We start from the raw sequence: 22,451 nt of genomic DNA on the forward strand, positions 1-22,451 counted from the left end.
TTCCTGAGCTAGTAGCATATAACTATGAAAAGTCTGTAGTATTCTTTCCAGTTATTTCTCACAGTATGGCTGGGATACCTAAGTTTTACAAGCCCTGGAAATAGATATACATATGAAAAGCTTTCGTTAGTTATGAATAAGGCTATATTTTTGTCATGGGTATTTTTAGTAAAAGTCATGGACAGGTCGTGGGCAGTAAACAAAAATTTACGGTCTGTGACCTGTGCTATATATCCCTAATAAAAACTTGGGCCTGGGGTCTGCAGGTGCTCTGGAGGGGGGCAGTCTGGGGGCACCTTGGGTGCTGGGACGCTCGACCTGGAACCCTTGCTGGTGCTGGGGGGTGAGGGAGGGGGAGGCGGGTGGCGGTGTATAGCCTGGGATCCTTGATGGTGCTGGGGGAGGGAGGGTTGGCGGGGCTGGCAGGCTCCCTGGCTAGCTCCATGCAGCCTCACGCAGCTCCTAGGAGGCGGGAAGGCCAGGGGGCTCTGCACGCTGCCCCCACCACAAGCACTGGCTCTGCACATCCCATTGACTGGGAACCGCTGCCAATGGGAGCTGCGAGGGCGCTGCCTACAGGCAGGGGCAGCACGCAGAGCCCCCTGGCCTCTCCGCCTAGGAGCTGCAGGGACATGCCAGCCACTTCCGGAGAGCCCCACTGAGGTAAATGCTGCTCCACACTCCCAACCCCCTGTTCCAGCCCTGACCCCCCTCCTATTCCCAATCTGCTGCTGTTGCGGGCCCAGGAGCTGGCTGAACTGCTCAGGCAGTCCCGGAGCTAACTGCACTGGCTGCTGCAGAAGTCAGGGACGTCACGGAAAGTCACGGAATCCATGACTTCTGTCACAGACACACAGCCTTAGTCATGAAGTCCAATCTTTTTTTCTGTTCACATGGGATTTGTGTGCAAGATGAGAATACATCAGTTGGTCTATATTTTTGTTTGATTATAAGGATCTACTTCTGTGTCTTTGGTGCATGGCATTGGTAGCGGCATGCAGGGTATGTGTGGCTATGTGATGCTGTGAAAAGCAGGCTGCATCCATAGTGCCCTGTGTAGCTACACTTATCCATGTAAGGCTGTTGGGGGAGTCATCAGGGAGGTAGTGGGACACTACTCTGCTCAAAATAGCAGTGTAGACAAGGGAGGCACTGCCTGGCTGTCTGGAGAGCTGTATAGGATTCATACAGTAAGGGTTCAGTCCTGTCTTTACTCTACTTGGCTAAGCAGTCCCTCACCATCTACAAGTATACCCATGCTAAAGGAGCATGCAGTGCATTTACTCTGCATACAGCCATAAAGAGTGTGCAGTGTAGATGTACCCTTAGACTGATGTACTGCTAGTAAATATTTTAATAACAAAAATAAATCTTTGGATCCTTAATAAAATTGTTTTGGTTGTGATGATCCAAAAAGATTGTTCAGTGTTTTTTTTGAAGCATAAGAATGTATGTATAATGTGTTTACTTATAAGGGTCTTTCTATACTGCTGTGTTCATTATGAGATGTTGATTTGCCTGCGGAATGCATCATGAGTGGTCTAGGTTTTATGACTGCTGTTAGGTGACTGTTCTTTCTTGACTCTCACTTTCCACTACGTGCATCTGATGTAGTGGGTATTCACCCACGAAAGCTTATGCTTCAATACGTCTGTTAGGCCTGGTCTATGCTATGAGTTTAGGTCGAATTTAGCAGCGTTAGCTCGATTTAACCCTACACCTGTCCACACGACAAAGCCCCCCCCTTTTTTTTTTACTTAAAGGACTCTTAAAATCGATTTCTCTACTCCACCCCTGACGAGGGGATTAGCACTGAAATCTACTTTGCTGGGTTGATTTTGGGGTAGAGTGGACACAATTCAACGGTATTGGCCTCCAGGAGCTATCCCAGAGTGCTCAATTGTGATCGCTCTGGAAGCGCTTTCAATTCAGATGCACTGGCCAGGTAGACAGGAAAAGTCCGTGAACTTTTGAATCTCATTTCCTGTTTGGCCAGCGTGGCGAGCTCACCTGCACAGGTCACCATGCAGAACCCATCAGCACAGGAAACCATGCAGTCCCAGAATCGTCGAAGAGCGGCAGCATGGATTGAACGGGAGGTACGGGATCTGATCGCTGTATGGGGAGAAGAATCCGTGCTGGCAGAACTCTGTTCAAAAAGACGAAATGCCAAAATATTTGAAAAAATCTTCAATGGCATGAAGGACAGAGGCTATAACAGGGACCCGCAGCAGTGCCACATGAAAATTAAGGAGCTCAGGCAAGCCTATCAAAAAGCCAGAGAGGCGAACGGCTGCTTTGGTTCAGAGCCCCAGACATGCTACTTCTATGATGAGCTGCATGCCATTCTAGGGGGTGCAGCCACCACTACCCCAACCCTGTGGTTTGACTCTGTCCAAGGAATGGGAGGCAACACGGAAGCAGGTTTTGGGGTAAGGAAGATAGCTCACAGCAAGGAAGTGGAGAAACCGGTTTCTCCAACAGCCAGGATCTGTTTAACCCCCTGGAGCTGGAGCCATTCTCCCCCGAACCCACCCAAGGCGGGCTCCCGGACCCTGAAGGCGGAGAAGGGACCTCTGGTGAGTGTACTTTTGTAAATATTATACATGGTTTAAAAGCAAGCATGTTTAATGATTAACTTTCCCTGGCATTCACAGCCAGTACAGCTACTGGAAAAGTCTGTTAACTTGTCTGGGGATGGAGCGGAAATCCTCTAGGGACATCTCCATAAAGCTCTCCTGGATGTACTCGCAAAGCCTTTGAAAAAGGTTTCTGGGAAGGGCAGCCTTTTTCAGTCCTCCATGGTAGGACACTTTACCACACCGGGCCAGTAGCATGTAGTTGGGAATCATTGCAGATCAAAGCATTGTAGCATATGGTCCCAGTGTTTGCTGACATTCAAACAACATCTGTTCTTTATTTCTTTGTGTTACCCTCAGGAGAGTGATATCATTCATGGTCACCTGGTTGAAATAGGGTACTTTTCTTAAGGGGACATTGAGAGGTGCCCGTTCCTGCTGGGCTGTTTGCCTGTGGCTGAACAGAAATTTTCCCCACTGTTAGCCACACAGTGGGGGGAAGGGTGAAGCCATCATCCCAGAGAATTGGGGGTGTGGGTGGGTGGGTGGGTAGGTTAGTTGGGTTTCTGCTGCATGTTAAGACGGAAACTGCAGCCGCTCCTTTTAAATTGCCAACCCTTTTTAAATGGCCAACCCAATGGATACTTCGTATGGGAAATGAGGGTGCTGCTGTTTGAAACCATTCCCACATGTTATGAAGGTTAAAGAAGCCAAAAGACTTTGGCTTACCATGGCTGCCTGCAAGCCGAATTCTGTTGCCCGGCCCTGCGTGAGTGATCTCTCACACCAAACCGGCATACCCTCAGTAAGAGGCAAAATGCGACCTTGAAACGAAAGCACACGTGCTATGTAATGTTAACAGCAAGGTTTACCGTGAAAGAGTGTACCCATCGTTCTATAAAATGTCTTTAACTACCACGCTCCTTTTTTTTTCCCTCCACCAGCTGCATATGTTTCTCCTTCCCAGATACTAGCCAAGATTAGAAGGCGAAAAAAACGCACTCGCGATGAAATGTTCTCTGACCTCATGCTGTTCTCCCACACTGACAGAGCACAGGAAAATACATGGAGGCAGACAATCTCAGAGTGTAGGAAAGCACAATATGACCGTGAGGAGAGGTGGCGGGCTGAAGATGGTAGGTGGTGTCAGCTTGCTGAAAGAAGGCGGGAGTAAATGCTCAGGCTGCTGGAGGATCAAGCTCATATGCTCCAGTGTATGCTTGAGCTTCAGGAAAGGCAGCAGGACCACAGACCGCCGTTACAGCCCCTGTGTAACCAACTGCCCTCCTCCCCAAGTTCCATAGCCTCGTCACCCAGACGCCCAAGAACGTGGTCGGGGGGGGCCACCGGCCACCCAGCCACTCCACCCCAGAAGATTGCCCAATTAACAGAAGGCTGGCATTCAATACGTTTTAAAGTTTTAAAGTGCTGTGTGGCCTTGTCCTTCCCTCCTCCACCACCCCACCCAGTGCTTCCTTCCCCCACCACTCCTCCCCAGCTACCTTCGCAGTTATCCCCCTATTTGTGTGATGAATAAATAAAGAATGCATGAATGTGAAGCAACAATGATTTTATTGCCTCTGCAAGCAGTGATTGAAGGCGGGAGGGGAGGGTGCTTAGCTTACAGGAAAGTAGAGTGAACCCGGGGTGGGGCGGGGGTCCATCAAGGAGAAACAAACAGAACTTTCACACCGTAGCCTGGCCAGTCATGAAACTGGTTTTCAAAGCTTCTCTGATGCGCACTGCGCCCTCCTGTACTCTTCTAACTTCCCTGGTGTCTGGTTGCGCGTAATAAGCAGCCAGGCGATTTGCCTCAACCTCCCACACCACCATAAACATCTTCCCCCTTACTCTCACAGATATTGTGGAGCGCACAGCAAGCAGCAATAACAGTGTGAATACTGGTTTCGCTGAGGTCTAACTGAGTCAGTAAACTGTGCCAGCGCGCTTTTAAACGCCCAAATGCACATTCTACCACCATTCTGCACTTGCTCAGCCTATAGTCGAATAGCTCCTGACTACAGTCCAGGCTGCCTGTGTATGGCTTCATGAGCCATGGCATTAAGGGGTAAGCTGGTCCCCAAGGATAACTATAGGCATTTCAACATCCCCAACGGTTATTTTCTTGTCTGAGAAGCAAGTCCCTTTCTGCAGCTGTTCAAACAGACCAGAGTTCCTGAAGATACTAATGCGGAGAGTGGACTAGATGATACATCTGAGGGAAGGGAAAAGAAGGAGACTCTGCCAATTGGAAGGCATGCGATGTGCTGTTCTAGGGGGTTCCACGACCACCAATCCCAAGAGAAGGAGGCGGATGGTGGTGGTAGGGGACTCTCTCCTCAGGGGGACTGAGTCATCTATCTGCCGCCCCAACCAGGAAAACTGAGAAGTCTGCTGCTTGCCAGGAGCTAGGATTCACGATGTGATGGAGAGACTGCCGAGACTCATCAAGCCCTCGGATCGCTATCCCTTCCTGCTTCTCCATGTGGGCACCAATGATACTGCCAAGAATGATCTTGAGTGGATCACTGCAGTCTACGTGGCTCTGGGAAGAAGGATAAAGGAGTTTGAGGTGCAAGTGATGTTCTCGTCCATCCTCCCAATGGAAGGAAAATGCCTGTGTAGAGACCGTCAAATCGTGGAAGTCAACGAATGGCTACGCAGGTGGTGTCGGAGAGAAGGCTTTGGATTCCTTGACCATGGAATGGTGTTCCAAAAAGGAGTGGTAGGCAGAGACGGGCTCCACCTAACGAAGAGAGGGAAGAGCATCTTCGCAAGCAGGCTGGCTAACCTAGTGAGGAGGGCTTTAAACTAGATTCACCGGGGGAAGGAGACCAAAGCCCTGAGGTAAGTGGGGAAGTGGGATATCGGGAGGAAGCACGAGCAGGAGCGCATGAGAGGGGAGGGCTCCTGCCTCATACTGAGAAAGCGGGACGATCAGCAGGTTATCTCAAGTGCCTATACACAAATGCAAGAAGCTTGGGAAACAAGCAGGGAGAACTGGAAGTCCTGGCACAGTCGAGGAATTATGATGTGATTGGAATAACAGAGATTTGGTGCGATAACTCACATGACTGGAGTACTGTCATGGATGGATATAAACTGTTCGGGAAGGACAGACAGGGCAGAAAAGGTGGGGGAGTTGCATTGTATGTAAGGGAGCAGTATGACTGCACAGAGCTCAAGTATGAACCTGCAGAAAAACCTGAGTCTCTGGATTAAGTTTAGAAGTGTGAGCAACAAGGGTGATGTCGTGGTGGGAGTCTGCTATAGACCACCAGACCAGGGGGATGAGGTGGATGGGGCTTTCTTCCGGCAACTAACGGAAGTTACTAGATCACAGGCCGTGTTTCTTATGGGAGACTTCAATCACCCTGGTATCTGCTGGGAGAGCAATATGGTGGTGCACAGACAATCCAGGAAGTTTTTGGAAAGTGTAGGGGACAATTTCGTGGTGCAAGTGCTGGAGGAACCAACTAGGGGCAGAGCTCTTCTTGACCTGCTGCTCACAAACCGGGAAGAATTAGTAGGGGAAGCAAAAGTGGATGGGAACCTGGGAGGCAGTGACCATGAGATGGTTGAGTTCAGGATCTCAACACGGGGGAGAAAGGAGAGCAGCAGAATACAGATCCTGGACTTCAGAAAAGCAGATTTTGACTCCCTCAGGGAACTGATGGGCAGGATCCCCTGGGAGAACAACATGAGGGGGAAAGGAGTCCAGGAGAGCTGGCTATATTTTAAAGAATCCTTACTGAGGTTACAGGGACAAACCATCCCGATGTGTAGAAAGAATAGTAAATATGGCAGGCAACAAGCTTGGCTTAACAGTGAAATCCTTGCTGATCTTAAACAGAAAAAGAAGCTCACAAGAAGTGGAAGATTGGACAAATGACCAGGGAGGAGTATAAAAATATTGCTCAGGCATGCAGCAGTGAAATCAGGAAGGCCAAATCACACCTGGAGGTGCAGCTAGCAAGAGATGTTAAGAGTAACAAGAAGGATTTCTTCAGGTATGTTAGCAACAAGAAGAAAGTCAAGGAAAGTGTGGGCCCCTTACTGAATGAGGGAGGCAACCTAGTGACAGAGGATGTGGAAATAGCTTATGTACTCAATTCTTTTTTTGCCTCTGTCTTCACGAACAAGGTCAGCTCCCAGACTACTGCACTGGGTAGCACAGTATGGGGAGGAGGTGACCAGCCCTCTGTGGAGAAAGAAGTGATTCGGGACTATTTAGAAAAGTGTATCTACCTCTCCTCCCAGTTTAGTGTCATCTGCAAACTTGCTGAGGGTGCAATCCACACCATCCTCCAGATTCGACTCTTGGGGCACTGCTCTTGATCCCGGCTGCCAACTAGACATGGAGCCATTGATCACTACCCGTTGAGCCCGACAATCTAGCCGCTTTCTATCCACGTTATAGTCCATTCATCCAGTTCAACATGTACTGATCAATGGCTCCATGTCTAGTTGGCAGCTGGGATTAAGTGGAGTGCCCCAAGAGTTGGTCCTTGGGCCGGTTTTGTTCAATATCTTCATAAATGGTCTGGAGGAAGGTGTGGATTGCACCCTCAGGAAGTTTGCGGATGACACTAAACTGGGAGGAGAGGTAGATACGCTGGAGGATATGGATAGGATATAGAGGGACCTAGACAAATTAGAGGATTGGGCCAAAAGAAATCTGATGAGGTTCAAGAAGGACAAGTGCAGAGTCCTGCACTTAGGATGGAAGAATCCCATGCACCGCTACAGACTAGGGACCGAATGGCTAGGCAGCAGTTCTTCAGAAAAGGACCTATGGGTTACAGAGGACGAGAAGCTGGATATGAGTCAACAGTGTACCCTTGTTGCCAAGAAGGCCAATGGCATTTTGAGATGTATAAGTGGAGGCATTGCCAGCAGATCAAGGGACGTGATTGTTCCTCTCTATTCGATATCGGTGAGGCCTCATCTGGAGTACTGTGTCCAGTTTTGGGCCCCACACTACAAGAAGGATGCAGAAAAATTGGAAAAAGTCCAGCAGAGGGCAAGAAAAATGATTAGGCGATTGGAACACATGCCTTATGAGGAGAGGCTGAGGGAACTGGGATTGTTTAGTCTGCGGAAGAGAAGAATGAGGGGCGATTTGATAGCGGCTTTCAATTACCTGAAAGGGATTTCCAAAGAGGATGGATCTAGACTGTTCTCAGTGATAACAGATGACAGAACAAGGAGTAATGGTCTCAAGTTGCAGTGGGGAGGTTTAGGTTGGATATTAGGAAAAACTTTTACACTAGGAGGATGGTGAAGCACTGGAATGCGTTACCTAGGGAGGTGGTGGAATATACTTCCTTAGAAGTTTTTAAAGTCAGGCTTGAGAAAGCCCTGGCTGGGATGATTTAGTTGGGGATTGGTCCTGGTTTGAGCAGGGGGTTGGACTAGATGACCTCTTGAGGTCCCTTCCAACCCTGATATTCTATGATTCTAAGATGCGGGCATAATGTACCTTTCCCAGCCATCCCACATTGATGTTGGTGAAACGTTCCTTGTGATCCACCAGTGCTTGCAGCTCCATTGAAAAGTACCCCTTTCGGTTTATGTACTTGTTGCCTTGGTGCTCCGGTGCCAAGATAGGGATATGGGTTCCATCTATCGCCCCACCACAGTTAGGGAATCTCATTGCAGCAAAGCCGTCCACTATGACCTGCACATTCCCCAGACTCACTACCTTTGGTATCAGCAGATCTTTGATTGCATTGGCTACTTGCATCACAGCAGCCCCCACAGTAGATTTGCCCACTTCGAATTGATTCCCGACTGACCTGGTAGCTGTCTGGCGTTGCAAGCTTCCACAGGACTATTGCCACTCGCTTCTGAACAGTGAGGGCTGCTCTCATCTTGGTATTGCGCTTCAGGGCAGGGGAAAGCAAGTCACAGAGTTCCATGAAAGTGCCCTTATGCATGCGAAAGTTTTGCAGCCACTGGGAATCGTCCCAGACCCACAACACTATGCAGTCCCACCAGTCTGTGCTTGTTTCCCGGGCCCAGAATCGGTGTTCCACGCCATGAACCTGCCCAATTGACACCATGATGTGCACATTGCAGGGGCCCATACTTTGTGAGAAGTCTAAGTCCATGTACTCATCACTCTCGTCATCCCGCTGCCATTGCCTCCTCACCTGGTTTCGCTTTTGTTGCTGGTTATGGTTCTGCATATCCTGCTGGATAATGCGCGCGGCGTTTATAGTGCTTATAATTGCCGCAGTGATCTGAATGGGCTCCATGTTCCCAGTGCTATGGCGTCTGCGCTGAAAAAAGGCGCGAAACGATTGTCTGCCGTTGCTGTGACAGAGGGAGGGGCGACTGATAACATGGCTAACAGGGTTGGCTTACAGGGAATTAAAATCAACAAAGGGGATGGCTTTATGTCAAGGAGAATAGCCCCCGCAAAGATAAAACTCAAAATCCTGGGTTTAGCAGGCCATTGATTTCACAGAGGGAGGGAGGAGGGAGAAAATGAATACAAATGAATACAAAACCAATCTGGTCTATTTCTTGTTTTGATCCACTTCATCTATCTTTTTATGTCTTAGGTTGGCAGAAGACAGTGCAGTATGACTGCTGGCCATCGTAGTCTCCTGGCTGCTCACCATAAGACGGTGCAGTACGACTGCCAGCAGGACTGAATCTCCATGAGACGAAACTTAAAAAGGGTAAAGACCTGGCTGAGTCACTCCCGTGTCTTCCCAGGCGCCCCTGACCGACCTCACTGAGGTTGGCTAAAAGAGAACTCAGGAGTATGATGACCATGGCTACCAGTCATACTGCACCGTCTGCTGCCAAAAGGCAATGAGCTGCTGCTGTGTAGCAATGCAGTACCGCGTCTGCCAGCACCCAGGAGACATACGGTGAGCTGAGCGGGCTCCATGCTTGTTGTGGTATGGCGTCTGCATGGATAACCCAGGAAAAAAGGTGTAAAACGATTGTCTGTCTGCCGTTGCTTTCACGGAGGGAGAGAAGGGGGGGCCTGACAATGTGTACCCAGAACCACCGACGACAGTATTTTTGCCCCATCAGGCATTGGGATCTCAACCCAGAATTCCAGTGGGTGGTGGAGACTGCAGGAACTTTGGGATAGCTACCCACAGTGCAACGCTCCGGAAGTTGACGGTTGCCTCGGTACTGTGGATGTACTCCCAAATTGAGTTTATTTGGGCCCTACTATGCGAGTTTGAGGCCTTTCACCTACATGAGTGATTCCAAACAGTTTGTCACCTATCTCTGTCCCTCCATTCACATCCTTCAACTATGGCCAATGTATGCTAAGCTGCATGGCTGTGTGCACTTTTCTTCTGTGGCATGCAAGATTGCATATTCCTCCTCTTCAGGCTTGGCTGAAGTTGGTCTATTGCCCAAATTGTCAGTCATTGGATAGGCTTGTTCAAGTGATCCTGGAGTACCTGCAGATGTGGACAGGATCAGTTCAGTGTTTGTGAAAGTGTTTCCTTTGCCTGTCCTCCACTGGTCAAGACCATAGTTACTGATGCCTCCACAATAGGTTGGAGAGAACATCTGAGGACATTGAAAGTTTCATGGTTTGTGGACCGCATAAGAAGCATTTGTCCATATCAATATGCTGGAGTTTCAAGCTATTTACAATGCCTGCCATGTCTTTTGGGTGCAGATCAAGAGCACAGCTGTTCATTATCCTTACTGACAATACCATTACAATACATCATGTGAACAAGCAGGGAGGAGCTCAGTCTAAAGCAATAAAGTTTTGGCGATTGTGAATCAGGGAAAACATTTTCACAGTTGCTCACTTACCAGTTGCACAGAACCATATGGCCAATCATCTCAGCAGGAACTTAGAGCCATTTTCAAGGAGTGGGGCATTCTGATGATTGATCTGTTTGCAAAGAAAGACAGCAAGAAATACAATCAGTTTTGCTCTCAAGTGGGTCTCAATCCAGGCTTATTAACCAAAGTTTTCCCTTTGAGTTGGGGATTGGCCCTGATGTATGCCTTCCCCCATAATCATGCTCCTTCCTAAGGTGTTTCTCAAATTAAAATTGGATCATGTCAAGTGCATGCTCATTGCACTGTCTTGGCTGAGACAGTGTTGGTTCTTCAACCTCCCCCAATCTGTCTATTTAGACTCCCAGATCTTTCACCCTCATTCCCAGTCTGCTGACACAACAACATGGTCAGGTATGGCCTGCACCATATCTGCGCCTAATGGCATGGATGCCACGTGGGTAGATGAACAGGAAGAACAGCATTTGCAAGCAGAGCAGTGAGTTTTACTTAATAGCAGAAAACCTTCTACTAGGTCTACCTATTTGATTAAGTGGAAGTGTTTTTCGGTTTGGTCATTGTCTAAAGGAATTCAGCCGATGTTAGCACATATTCAAGTCTTTTTGTATTGCTTGTTACATCTTAAGTCCTCAGGCCTCTCACTCAGCTCCACTTGAGGGTCCACTTGAGTGGTGATTTCAGCATTTCATCCTCCAATCCAAGAGAAAAGGTGTTGTCCACCTCCTTCCGCCTGTAAAGGAATCGATTCCCTTGTGGGCTATCAGCAGGGTGGATTTTATTGAAATCAAACTGATTTAAATCACTAGTCAGGAAGACTCGATTTAATCATGGATTTCTACATAAAAGTGCATGTTGGTGGTTATAACCTTAATACATATTCATCACAACTCAGAGATAGATGTAGGTTTCATTTTTAGAAGGTACACACTATACATTTTTAAGTGATTTATTTTGAAAACTCTTCAGATTAGTTTTACAGCTATATCAGAAAATGAATTATTGGTTATTTCATTTACCAAAGGTAATTGAAACAGATATTTATAAAGTCATTGGGAGGTGAACTATCTCCAATTCAGCAGGTTAATCATTAATATTTGGAGGATTTTCTTGCCATGCTGTACTAGGAGGAGAACATCACCAGATAGTTTAAATTTGTTTTATTTCACTAAAACAAAAACATTATGTACTCTAGATTATTTCTTCAATGGCAAACATAATATTTTAACAAAACAAGCATATGATTTTTTGAATATAGTTAAACATTCAAGTTATTTAAAATCAGGTTTGTTTTTGTTAAAATTGTTTTTAACTAAAATAGTTAAATGAAATATTTTTTTTTAAAAAAACAAAAATTAAATTGACTATGTCAGCCAGGTCAAAATGAGAAACTTAAAATTTTGGCTTCTGCAGCTAACTCAGTCATCTTCACCTTCATTTTCCTGCTTGTTCCTAATCTGGAAAAGAAAAACAAGCTTTCCTGCTTTTTCAGGTCCCAAACGATTTCTCAATTTGGGATGAATTAGTCCAAAGGAAGAAAATATTCTTTCTATGTCGGCAGAAGAAGCTACTGTTGTAAAAGTGAGATTATCATTTCAACCATCTCTGAATCCAAGTCTTAAGTGACTTCCACCAGTTCCTGGTGGGACTTTCTTTAAAATATCATCAGCAAACATATATTTCTTGAATGGTTCACCCTTAGCTCTGAAGTTTATTATAATTGGCATTATGGAGGGATGATTGCTAGATGTCCATGTCATCGCCAACCCCTCTTCTTCAGCAGTTAAGGTTTGACACTGGTACCGAGACTATTTGCAAGAAAATGAGCTGCAGATAGTGCTTGTCCCATTTGTTTTTTTTTTTAATGCTTGTAATTTAACTCTGTCATTGCATATTTCTCTCTTTTAATATCTCACTCGGTTCCTTTCAAATTTCAACAGTGTCAGCAAGAAAACAGCTATTTCCCTGCATTTTGTTTAAAGCTACAGAAATAAGCTTCAGCATACTCAGCATGTGTTCAACATTTCTCTTAAGCCCAATACTGAGAACTTTGGCTGTGACAGTGCCATCTCTTTTTTCCCGATTTTGTTCACAAACTCATGAGTTCCATCGCACGTCTTGTGGGAGAGTTAGCTTGATTCCTCCCACTTTTCTCAGAGCAGCTTCTGCAAAGAGGTTGTTACAGAAGTATTTTGCAATTTCAAGAACATTAGCCTTTATTTCTGAAACACTGAAGTCTTTGGCTAGGAGGTACATCAAATGAGCACTACAACTGTATTGCTTGGGGCTCTCGTCACTCTCTTCTAAATTTCTTCTCATCTTGGATACATTTGCAGCATTGTCTGTGACCAAGCTGCGTACTAGACATTTTGAAATTTTTTTTCAGTTTATCGCTTTTACTGCTGCTACTTGTAAGTATTCTGCTGTGTGTGTGCATTTCCTGATGTATCAATTGTTTCTGTAAGGAAGACATTCCCTTCTTCTGTTGTCACACAGGCACATGTAACAGGATCATTGTGGACATTGCTCCACCCATCAAGATTCATCTTAACAATTTCACCCTCTAGACCTTTTGCACGCTGCTCAGTTTCTCTTTCATACACTTTATCAAGCAATTTGCCTTTGACATCTGCTCTGTTGGGTGGACTGTATCCTGGTCTTAATGACTGAACCATGTTAATGAAGTGTGGGTTCTCAATCATATGGAAAGAAGAGTTTGTTGCATAAACAAACCAGGCAATTTTTTCATCAATTACCTCTTTTTGTAATATGCTGGTTCTTATCACAAACTTATCTATGGTTGTTTCTGGATGATGGAAATTTTTTTTTCTTTTTGTTACAGGTGATATACTGTAGCTATGTGACCTACGGGATGTGACTGAAACACTATAATTGGCAGTTAGCTCTGAAACTATAGAAAATGATGGTGATCTTGAAGGTAGATAGTCTTCAGAATCCTGTATGTTGAGGATGGATTCTCCTAAACAAAATGTCAATACAGTTGTTTAATTATTATTACCATACTGCTCATTTAGTGTTACTCATTGCATTCACTGACACTCTGTACTACTTTAAAGGTGAAATTGTAAAAGGAAGATCTGCCTATTTCAGCTTTTTATTTTTTATCACAACTGCATCTAAAATGATAGTACTGTAGAGTAACAACTATATTTTTTGCTCAAATATGAGAATTCAAGAATAGTCCAGAAGGAAGACAGGCAGTCCTTAAGAAAGAAGTATGAAATACAAAAGTTTACCAACCTGAAGCTCCTGCATGTTCAGACATGTTCCTTTCATCATCTTCAGCACAGCTTCCTCCTGAGAAGGAACACTTCTCATGATGTTGTTTCATTCAGGCAACCAGGCTTTGTATTTCTTTGTTGCACTGTTTGCATTTTGCAGGCATGACCTGTCTTACCCACAGGTAGAGGAACTTGATTAAAATGTTCCAAAACTGGGTCTCTTTTACGGCCTGCTGCCATTATAGGTTTTCCCTTTTAGTGAGAGAATGGTATGGTACATCTCAAATCAATGAGGACTGCACGCAGAAAGACCTTGAGACTTCTGGAATATGCTGCTCAAACAGTTTCACTTTTGTTTCTACTGCTCGTCCCTCCCTTCTCACATTTATCTCCAGACTTCTTCTCCTTGTCCAGATCTATTCCACCCCCAACAATCTTCTATTCATTGAACTTTCTGAAACTTTGCACTTTTAGAGAGAGGTAAGGGATTGACTTTGTGTACACAAATTTGCAGAGGGACAATAGGTTTGAGGACTGTTATTTCTCACCTCTATATATTATTTATTTATTTTATTTATTTAAAAACATTTTTGCTGTTCTCTCCGGAGACACACATCCACAGTTTGAGAACTGCAAAACTAAGCATCTCTGATGGGATGGTATCTTCTAGATTGAGCACTGAGTTCCATTGGGTAGATAGAAAGATTAACCTAAATAATGTATACAGAAGCCCCTGGAACCCCATAAGATTGGTTCCATAATCCATGAACTATTGGAACTCATTTACAAAACTTTTCTTAAACATTACATGAATATATTGTCATACTATAGCATTTGAATGTATAATCCCTATTCCATGATGAGATATCTTTGAGCTATAATATATCTTAATTAAAACTATATTTAGATTTCTCTTTTCCTCAAAAAGCATTTTATCAAAAAATCTGATTTAAATAAGTGTATGTGTGCCTCATTAGCTCACTTCTACTGGGTTTAAAAGAGGGCATCTGGACCCAGTGAGAGAAAGAGAGACGAGTGAGTTAGGGCTGCCTGAGTACGGATTGGAGGAGTAAGCAATGGAGCAGGTGAGAGCTACTTGGAAATGACTGTAGACAGAGAAAGTTCTGCAGAGACTCCTGGGAAGAAGGAGAAATTGGTTAGGAAGCCAGCAGAAGTGCTAGTTTTTGTACCTTCTTGAACTAAAGAACCTGTGCTGAAAGGTGGAAAAGGGCTGAGATGATGGATGGGACTGTGTTTTAGGCAGAAGAGTCATGGGACTGGTCATAAGAATGACTCTACTGGGTCAGACCAATGGTCCATCTAGCCCAGTATCCTGTCTTCTGACAGTTGCCAATGCCAGGTGCTTCAGAGGGAATGAACAGAACAGGCAATCACAGAGTGATCCACCCTGTCTTCCACTCCCAGTCTAAGGGAAAGAGAGGCTGGGAACGCTCAGAGCATGGTGTTGCATCCCTGCCCACCCTGGCTGATAGCCACTGATGAACCTATCCTCCAAGGACTTATCTAGTTCTTTTTTGAACCCTATTATAGTTTTGGCCTTCACAATATCCCCTGGCAAAGAGTTCTACCGGCTGACTGTGTGTTGTATGAAGAAGTACTTCCTTTTGTTTTTTTTAAACCTGCTGCCTATTAATTTTTCATTGGGTGACCCCTAGTTCTTGTGTTATGAGAAGGAGTAAATAACATTTCCTTGATCACTTTCTCCACACCAGTCAAGATTTTATAGATCTCTATCATATCACCACTTAGTTGTCTCTTTTCCAAGCTGAAAAGTCATCTTTTTAACCTCTCCTCATATGGAAGCTGTTCTATATCCCTACTCATTTTTGTTGCCCTTCTCTGTACCTTTTCCAATTTTAATGCATCTTTTTTGAGATGGGGTGACTACATCTTCATGCAATATTCAAGATGTGGGCATACCATGGATTTATATAGAGGCATTGTAATATCTATCCCTTTCTTAATGGTTCCAAACATTGTTAGCTTTTTTTGACTGATGTTGCACATTGAACAGATGTTTTCAGTTCAGTCACTCTCAGGGGGCTGGCCTGGAGAGTTGGGTCCTAGAACAAGGGCAGAAAGGAATTGGGAATGGAGTGCTGGTGGATTCCTCGGTGAGGAGCTTGGAAAGTTGCTGTAGAATTCTCTGTTTTATTGTGGGAATTGAGAGAAGAGTCTTTACTATGAGGGCTCTGTAGATTATTGTAGGTGTACCTGAATAAATTATGTCCAGAGGTGGGATTTCAAATGGACACTGGGAGAGACTGTTATCTTTATTGCTGGACTGAGGGGAAACTGGGGGAGGCACACCTGTCATGTTGCGGCTTGCTGTTGGGGATGTGCCAAGTGGGCCCCCTTCTAACAGGTGCCTTGTGCATTTCTTACCTTAAGACGTTTGGATTGTTTTTTTGAGTATGACTTAAACTCAAACCTGGATTTTTAATGATTGATTTACAGTCGACTCTGAACACGCGAGTTTTAGGTGCCTAGAAAATCTCTGATTCACAAAGCCTGGATTTGAAGCCTAGGCTCCTAATACAATGAACGGGGTGAGATAGGCTTCTCAGAATGGGATTCACAAAAGCCAGCATGCTAGGTGGAGAGCTGCCGAAGTTAACCAATGCAAGGTACCAAGCTGAGGGGGGTGTACTAAGCTCTGCCTCTCACTGAGCTAGGTGCCCAAGTCTGGGTTGCAAGGAGTCTCCTTTCTCTGTTTGGGATCTCAGCTGCAAACCCTCTCTTGGATTTAGGTGCCTTGTGCTGTTTTACCAAGAAGCTGGGGGTGGAGGGAGGAGGGGAACCTCCCTCATTACTTTTAGCCCAGTGGTTAAGTTACTAACCATGGCTCTCCCACAATACAGGTGAGTACCTTAACCCCTGCAACATAGGATATTCTGATGTGGCGCTCCCTCAGTCTCTCCTGTTGAAATTGTTCCACTGTGGATAAATAATGAAATAATCATGAGGCCAGAGTCAGAGCAAGCATCAGAATGACTCTTTAGTTGCAAGATCATGTGTCCATTCCCTCTGCTCTAATTACTTTTTAAATTATTTATCCAGAATGGAACATTTTCAACAGTAGAGGCTGTGACGGAGCCCCATATCAGAATATCCCATTGCCCAGTGGCTCAGGTACTCAACTGAGGGGAGTAGATCCCTGTTCAAATCCCCCACTTTTTTTTTTGAGAATTCACTTATATATAGCCTGATCCAGTAGTCAGGGTCTGAGCATACTTACTGGATTGGGCCCTGCAGATGATTTAAGCCGCAGTCTGTCTATTTTTCCCTGGTTCATGAATCAATGTGGGGTTTAGGTGCTGGATGCTGGTGGGGGGCTGCAGTGCACATGCCCAGAGCCAGAAAGAAAGATACCAGAGAACTTTTACTGCAAAAAAAACATTGGCACCAAGCAAGGTTAGACTCCTATAGCATTCAGCAGCAGCTGAGCAGGGGTTTTGTGAATCTTAGTGGGGCCTGGTTCTGTGATTTAGGTGCCTAAAGTAGCAATTAGGCACCTAAGATCTTTTGTGAATCTAGCCCAAAGTGCATAGAGAGGGTCATCCTATCTCTTTATTACCATTCTAAAGAGAGAAACTTGATGACTGTATTATTGCATAATGTTTCTCTAAACAAAAGTGTTAAATTCATTTCTGTAATGGTTCATACTATATTTGTGGTACTTGTAATGATCTATAAAATTGCTCAGTTTTCCTAAATAACTGTTTTTAAAGGAGAAACTAAAAACTGCCAATATTTTGATGTATGCTTATATTCAGCTTTCTCTGACTGTATTGTTCAGTGTGTTCTGTAAGGATGCCTTTTTGTACATTATTCTGTATTTAGAAAAGCACTTCATAGCACCCCTAGTGTCTTCACAGTTATGCTTTTTGGATTTTCATCTTCAATCATGTCAAGGCAAAACTGTTGACTATGCAACCCATAGCCTCGAATGAACCTTGTCCTGGACAACTCCTTTGCTAATTTTCAGGTTTGACTAATTTTAATACTGCGAAAAAGGAATTTGTAATGAAAGTGTGACACAATTTTAAATATACCAGTGGAAGCTGTATTGGTAAAATTGCTGATGAAGGGCTCTGTACTTGGCTTACAGTAAGTTAATAAGTAACAATTGCACATTGGCAGAATTTTGTTGAGAGATCATTATTGATAAAACAAATATTTGAACAGATACATACACATCTAAATTGCTTGACTATTCGCACACTAAAAATCTCATCTGTAACTCACTGTGGTTACATCAATTGTTTGAATGTAAACCACTTATAATCTTATGGATGCTACTTTCATCAACAGTGCTGATTAAAATGGACAGTTTTTTGGCTGGTTTGCCTGCCATGTAGAGTCCTCCAATATGCATTCCAGAAAGGATAACATTAATAGCTGGGGCAGAAAATATTTTGTTTGTGGACCCCTAAATGCCGCAGGGCAATACAATTTCCTGCTTCCCTTTGCTGATTCTTTCTCTGTCCCTTCTGAGAACTTTTGATCACTCTGTGTAACATTTTTCTGTCCATCCTTTCCCCTAATAATTTATCAGGTTCCTTAAAAGTTGTTGCTGATGTTTTTGTTTTGTTTTTTGACTCCACAAACTAGAATGGACTGGACTAGCTTAATATTAGGTCAAAACAAATCTCTATTTACTCAGAAATTGAAGAGATACTGATCTGCATCTCGCACAACTCATGACAGTCATGCTGCCTGGGTGTCAGCTTTTCCTGACCTCATTGTTCAAGAACTTCCTCTCACTATCTTCCCTCTTCCCCCCAAGGTTGCTGCAGTGAAACAGAAGCCCTAAAAAACAAAAACCAGATACCTCCTGAAAGTGATTCCTTGAAGCACCACTAAGGCTCCCATAAATTGAAATGAAAACCACTAGGACTGAAAGTCAGCCTGCTAAAGTCTACACTGGTATGTACACAGACATTGAAGTTCATCGGGCAGTCCTAAACTCGAAGGTAGCCAAAGCCTTTCTGCTTCTGGACAGATTTAAATCATTTTGAATCTCATCTCCAGTCTCTGAGTGAGCCTGCATGCTTCAGCCAGTGCATGTGTCTGACTTCTGGGCCATATGGCCTTCTGTATTATATAACATGTCTGGCTTAACTTCATCCTGTTCTCTTCAAAGCAATGTCAATGGTAAAGACCACTCTCTAATCCAATCAGGATGAAAGGAACATTCCAGTATCTGCTATTCACATACAGCCTCTTCCCCCTCCCCCAATCCTTGTATATTTGTGCAGGTGCACAAATCTTGAGATTGGGGTTCAGAGGAATCCCATTCACCACCTCCTTCAACAATACTGCTGATGGACACCGCCACTGAAGGGTGGGATACTCATCTGGGTCACTTGGAAACTTGGGGTTTGTTGATTCCACAGGAATCCTCTCTTCTAAAATGCGCTACAGTCCTATAACCTACAGATTCAAGGGCATCTTTTAGTAGATCCTGATGGACAAAGTCACTGACATATATTATATTTGCAGGAATGGTGGAGCTGGGTCAACCCCTCTGCACCAAGAAGGCATTAGGTTCTGAACATGGTGCATACAACATCAGGTGAAATCTCTGATTTTCACGTAACTGCTGAGAACAACCTACTAGTCTGTCTATGAGCAGTTAGTACAGAGTTCACCATGAAATGGTCCTTAAGGGATTTCATCCTCCCATTTCTGTTTCTTAGGTGGAGATCCCCTCATGTAGACCTTTTTGCAGCCAGTAAAAACAGTAAGTGCAAATTATCTTTGCTCCAAGGAAGACAATCTAAGTACAACTTAAATATTTGTTCTTCCTACAATGATTTGGGAACCTGTTAAATGCATTTCTCCTGAATCCTCATATACAGGTTGATTTGGAAAATCGGGAAAGAGACACAGTGATCGTTATGGCTCCATTTTGGGTGAGACATTGCTGATTTTCTGATTTGCTAGACCTGGTATTTGCTAGTCCCTTTTCCTTACTTGTTCTAGATCTCCTGTTGTGAAACAAAGACCGGATTCTTCACACCAGCCCTGAAGTCTAGATCCACAAAGGGACTTACTTAGGCACTGCAGTGCCTAACTTTTAGACGCATTGCCATCCATAACCATGAGTTAGGCACCAAAGTTCTGTATGCAATGCATGGAGAGAGTGGTGCCTAAGAAAGGGATCCACAGATACCAGTATGTTGAGTGGGGAGCTGCAAAGTCCCTAATTCTGAGGAGGAGAAAGGTGCCTGGGATTCATACATGCGAACCCTCTACTGCAGTGAAGTACCTTAGCTATTTTTTCTGCAATAATACTGGAGGAAGAGGTGATGCCCCTTGTTTAGGGTATTGAAAACTGTATTAAAATTAGAAATTATCACTTTAATTTGTAAGGCATTTCCTGATACTGCTGGCAGGCTCGGAAACTCTGTAGGGAAGAATGTGATCTCATCTTCAGCAGTCTGCAAACAGCCAGCCTAGAACAAGGTGAGTTGAGTTGTGCCACTCTGCCTTAAGAAGCAGCCTGCTTTGTGTGTCGTTCTTTTTGTTCTTGTCTGTTAGGATTCTGGATTCTAACAAATAGTCATGTTACATTGCATCCTTCTAGAACAAGCATTTTATGTTTTTATGCAACTTCTCTCCAACTTGTCTTTAAAAAGTAAAAATAAAATGGCTGCATATGGCAACATGGACAGTGTCCAAGTTAATGAAAAAGAGGAAGATTTTGCAACATATACTCAGACTGGAGTAGTATTTTTATGCAAATGCTATAGAAGATACTGATGATGGACTGTTTTCCTAACATTGGTGGGGAAAAAACATTTAAGTGCTTACAGACTTATGCTTTCCACAAGAATCTGGTGAGCTGACATATAAGGACATAATACAGATTCTAAAGAAACTTGTGCCGTCCACATTTTTTTAACAGAATGATGTGAGCTTCTAAGAAACTAAAGAAAAGGAGAAAGTACCTGAATTTTTGGGAAGCCTGAAAAAACTGTCCATTTGTTGTTTTGGTAACTTTCTAAAAGAGGCGCTCAGTGATCAAATTGTTCTTGGTATAAAACACCCAGAATTAAGAGAGGCTGAGTGTTGTGTATAAAAAAGGAACTGTTGCTAGAACAGGGGTGGGCAAACTACTGCCCAAGGGCCGCATCCGGCCCTTCAGATGTTTTAATCCGGCCCTTCAGATGTTTTAATCCGGCCCTTGAGCTCCCACTGGGTAGTGGGGTCCGGGGCTTGCCCTGCTCCAGCCACGGAGCAGGGTCGGGCTTGCCCCGCTCTGTGCGTGCTGTAGCTCCACGTGGCTCCCAGAAGCGAGGGCATGCCTCTGCCCCAAGCACTGCCACCACAGCTCCCATTGGCCTCAGTTCCCAGCCAATGGGAGCTGTGGGGGTGGTGCCTGAGGACGGGGTAGTGTGCAGAGCTGCCTGATTGCGACGCCGCATAGGAGCCAGAGGGGGGACATGCCACTGCTTCCAGAAGCTGCTTGAGGTAAGAGCTGCCCAGAGCCTGCACCCCTGACCCCCGCCCATGCCCCAACCTTCTGTCTCAGCCCAGATCCTCCTCCCACCCTCTGAACCCCTTGGTGGCAGCCCAGAGCACCCTCCTGAACTCCCAATCCCTGATACCCAGTTCCACCCCAGAGTCTGCACCTCCAGCCGGAGCTCTCACCCTTCCCCTGCCCCAGCCTGGAGCCCCTTCCCACACCCTGAACTCCTCATTTCTGGCCCCACCCAAGAGCCCGCACCCCCAGCCGGAGCTCTCATCCTCATCCGCTCCCGCACCCCAACCCCCTATTATGTGAGCACTCATGGCCTGCCAAACAATTTCCATACCCAGATGTGGCCCTCGGGCCAAAAAGTTTGCCCACCCCTGTGCTAGAAGGAGCTATAGAGACTGCTTTGTTTGAATCCACAAAGACACACAACTCAAAAATTTGAAAATAGACTGGATCCATTGTGCCATGCTTGGAAGAATGGCTTCAGCAGGTGGTGGAAAAGATGACAACACAGTTTGGCATCGATCACAGGCTTGCAGCAAAATGGAGGAAGCCTTGTTTCTGCTGTTTAGGGACATCACACCAGCAGGAGCAGTGTTTCTTTAATAAGCTGCAATGTAAGAAGTGTAGTAAAAGGGGACATGCCACCTGCGCTTGCCACAGTGCACCTCTGCATACCAAAGGGTATGCTGAAAGGAAGCCTTGCCTACAAGTATGAATCACTGAACTAGTTTTGTGACTGTGGAGGAGTCAGGCTTGGAAGCAGTTTTCCCCAGGATGAAAAGATGTGTGAGATGTCATTTCACGGAACTGAACAGACATCCTGTCCCTTATATTATGTTAATGTAAAGGTAAATGATATGATATTGAAAATTGAAATAGGAGCAACAAAGTCCATGATTTCTGAAATGGTGTACAAAATATTTCCTGGGGCAAGATTAAGACAATCCAATGTGCTTTTAAAGAATTACAATAAAGGGCAGAGAGGAATATTAGGTAGTCCCCCGTCACTGTAACTTAAAGGTATTTATTCACTATTAGTTAACTGTAACTAAAGAAAATGTCCCACTCACTTCTCCTCTGACTGATGGGCAGAAACAGCTAGACAAGCTTAACTTGGATTGAATTGTTGTATACCACGTGCTAGACAGAATGGAGGAATAGAAAGAAAAATACAAGACTCTATTTTAATACAAATTTATTTGAGCATAAGCTTTAGTGAGCTACAGCTTACTTCATCGGATGCATTTGGTGGAAAATACAGTGGGGAGATTGATATACACACACAGAGAACATGAAACAATGGGTTTCATCATAAACATTGTAAGGAGA

The 22,451-nt window shown here is 44.8% G+C and overlaps 1 protein-coding gene across 6 annotated transcripts in view; it reads left to right on the plus strand.

Moving 5' to 3' along the window:
- FUT8 (fucosyltransferase 8) overlaps window positions 1–22,451 on the plus strand; it is a 303,904-nt gene that overhangs the window by 33,259 nt on the left and 248,194 nt on the right. Inside the window, exons 2-4 of one of the 6 annotated variants that reach the window (XM_043516317.1) lie at window positions 19,336–19,379; window positions 19,498–19,551; window positions 20,035–20,104. The exons of 4 other annotated variants lie outside the window; for them this stretch is intronic. The gene's annotated coding sequence lies outside the window, so the exon portion shown is untranslated. The remainder of the gene's footprint in view (window positions 1–19,335; window positions 19,380–19,497; window positions 19,552–20,034; window positions 20,105–22,451) is intronic. One more of the 6 variants, XM_043516316.1, reaches the window with a different exon arrangement.

Source organism: Dermochelys coriacea, chromosome 6, assembly GCF_009764565.3.
Source record: "Dermochelys coriacea isolate rDerCor1 chromosome 6, rDerCor1.pri.v4, whole genome shotgun sequence".
Classification (NCBI taxonomy): domain Eukaryota; kingdom Metazoa; phylum Chordata; order Testudines; family Dermochelyidae; genus Dermochelys; species Dermochelys coriacea.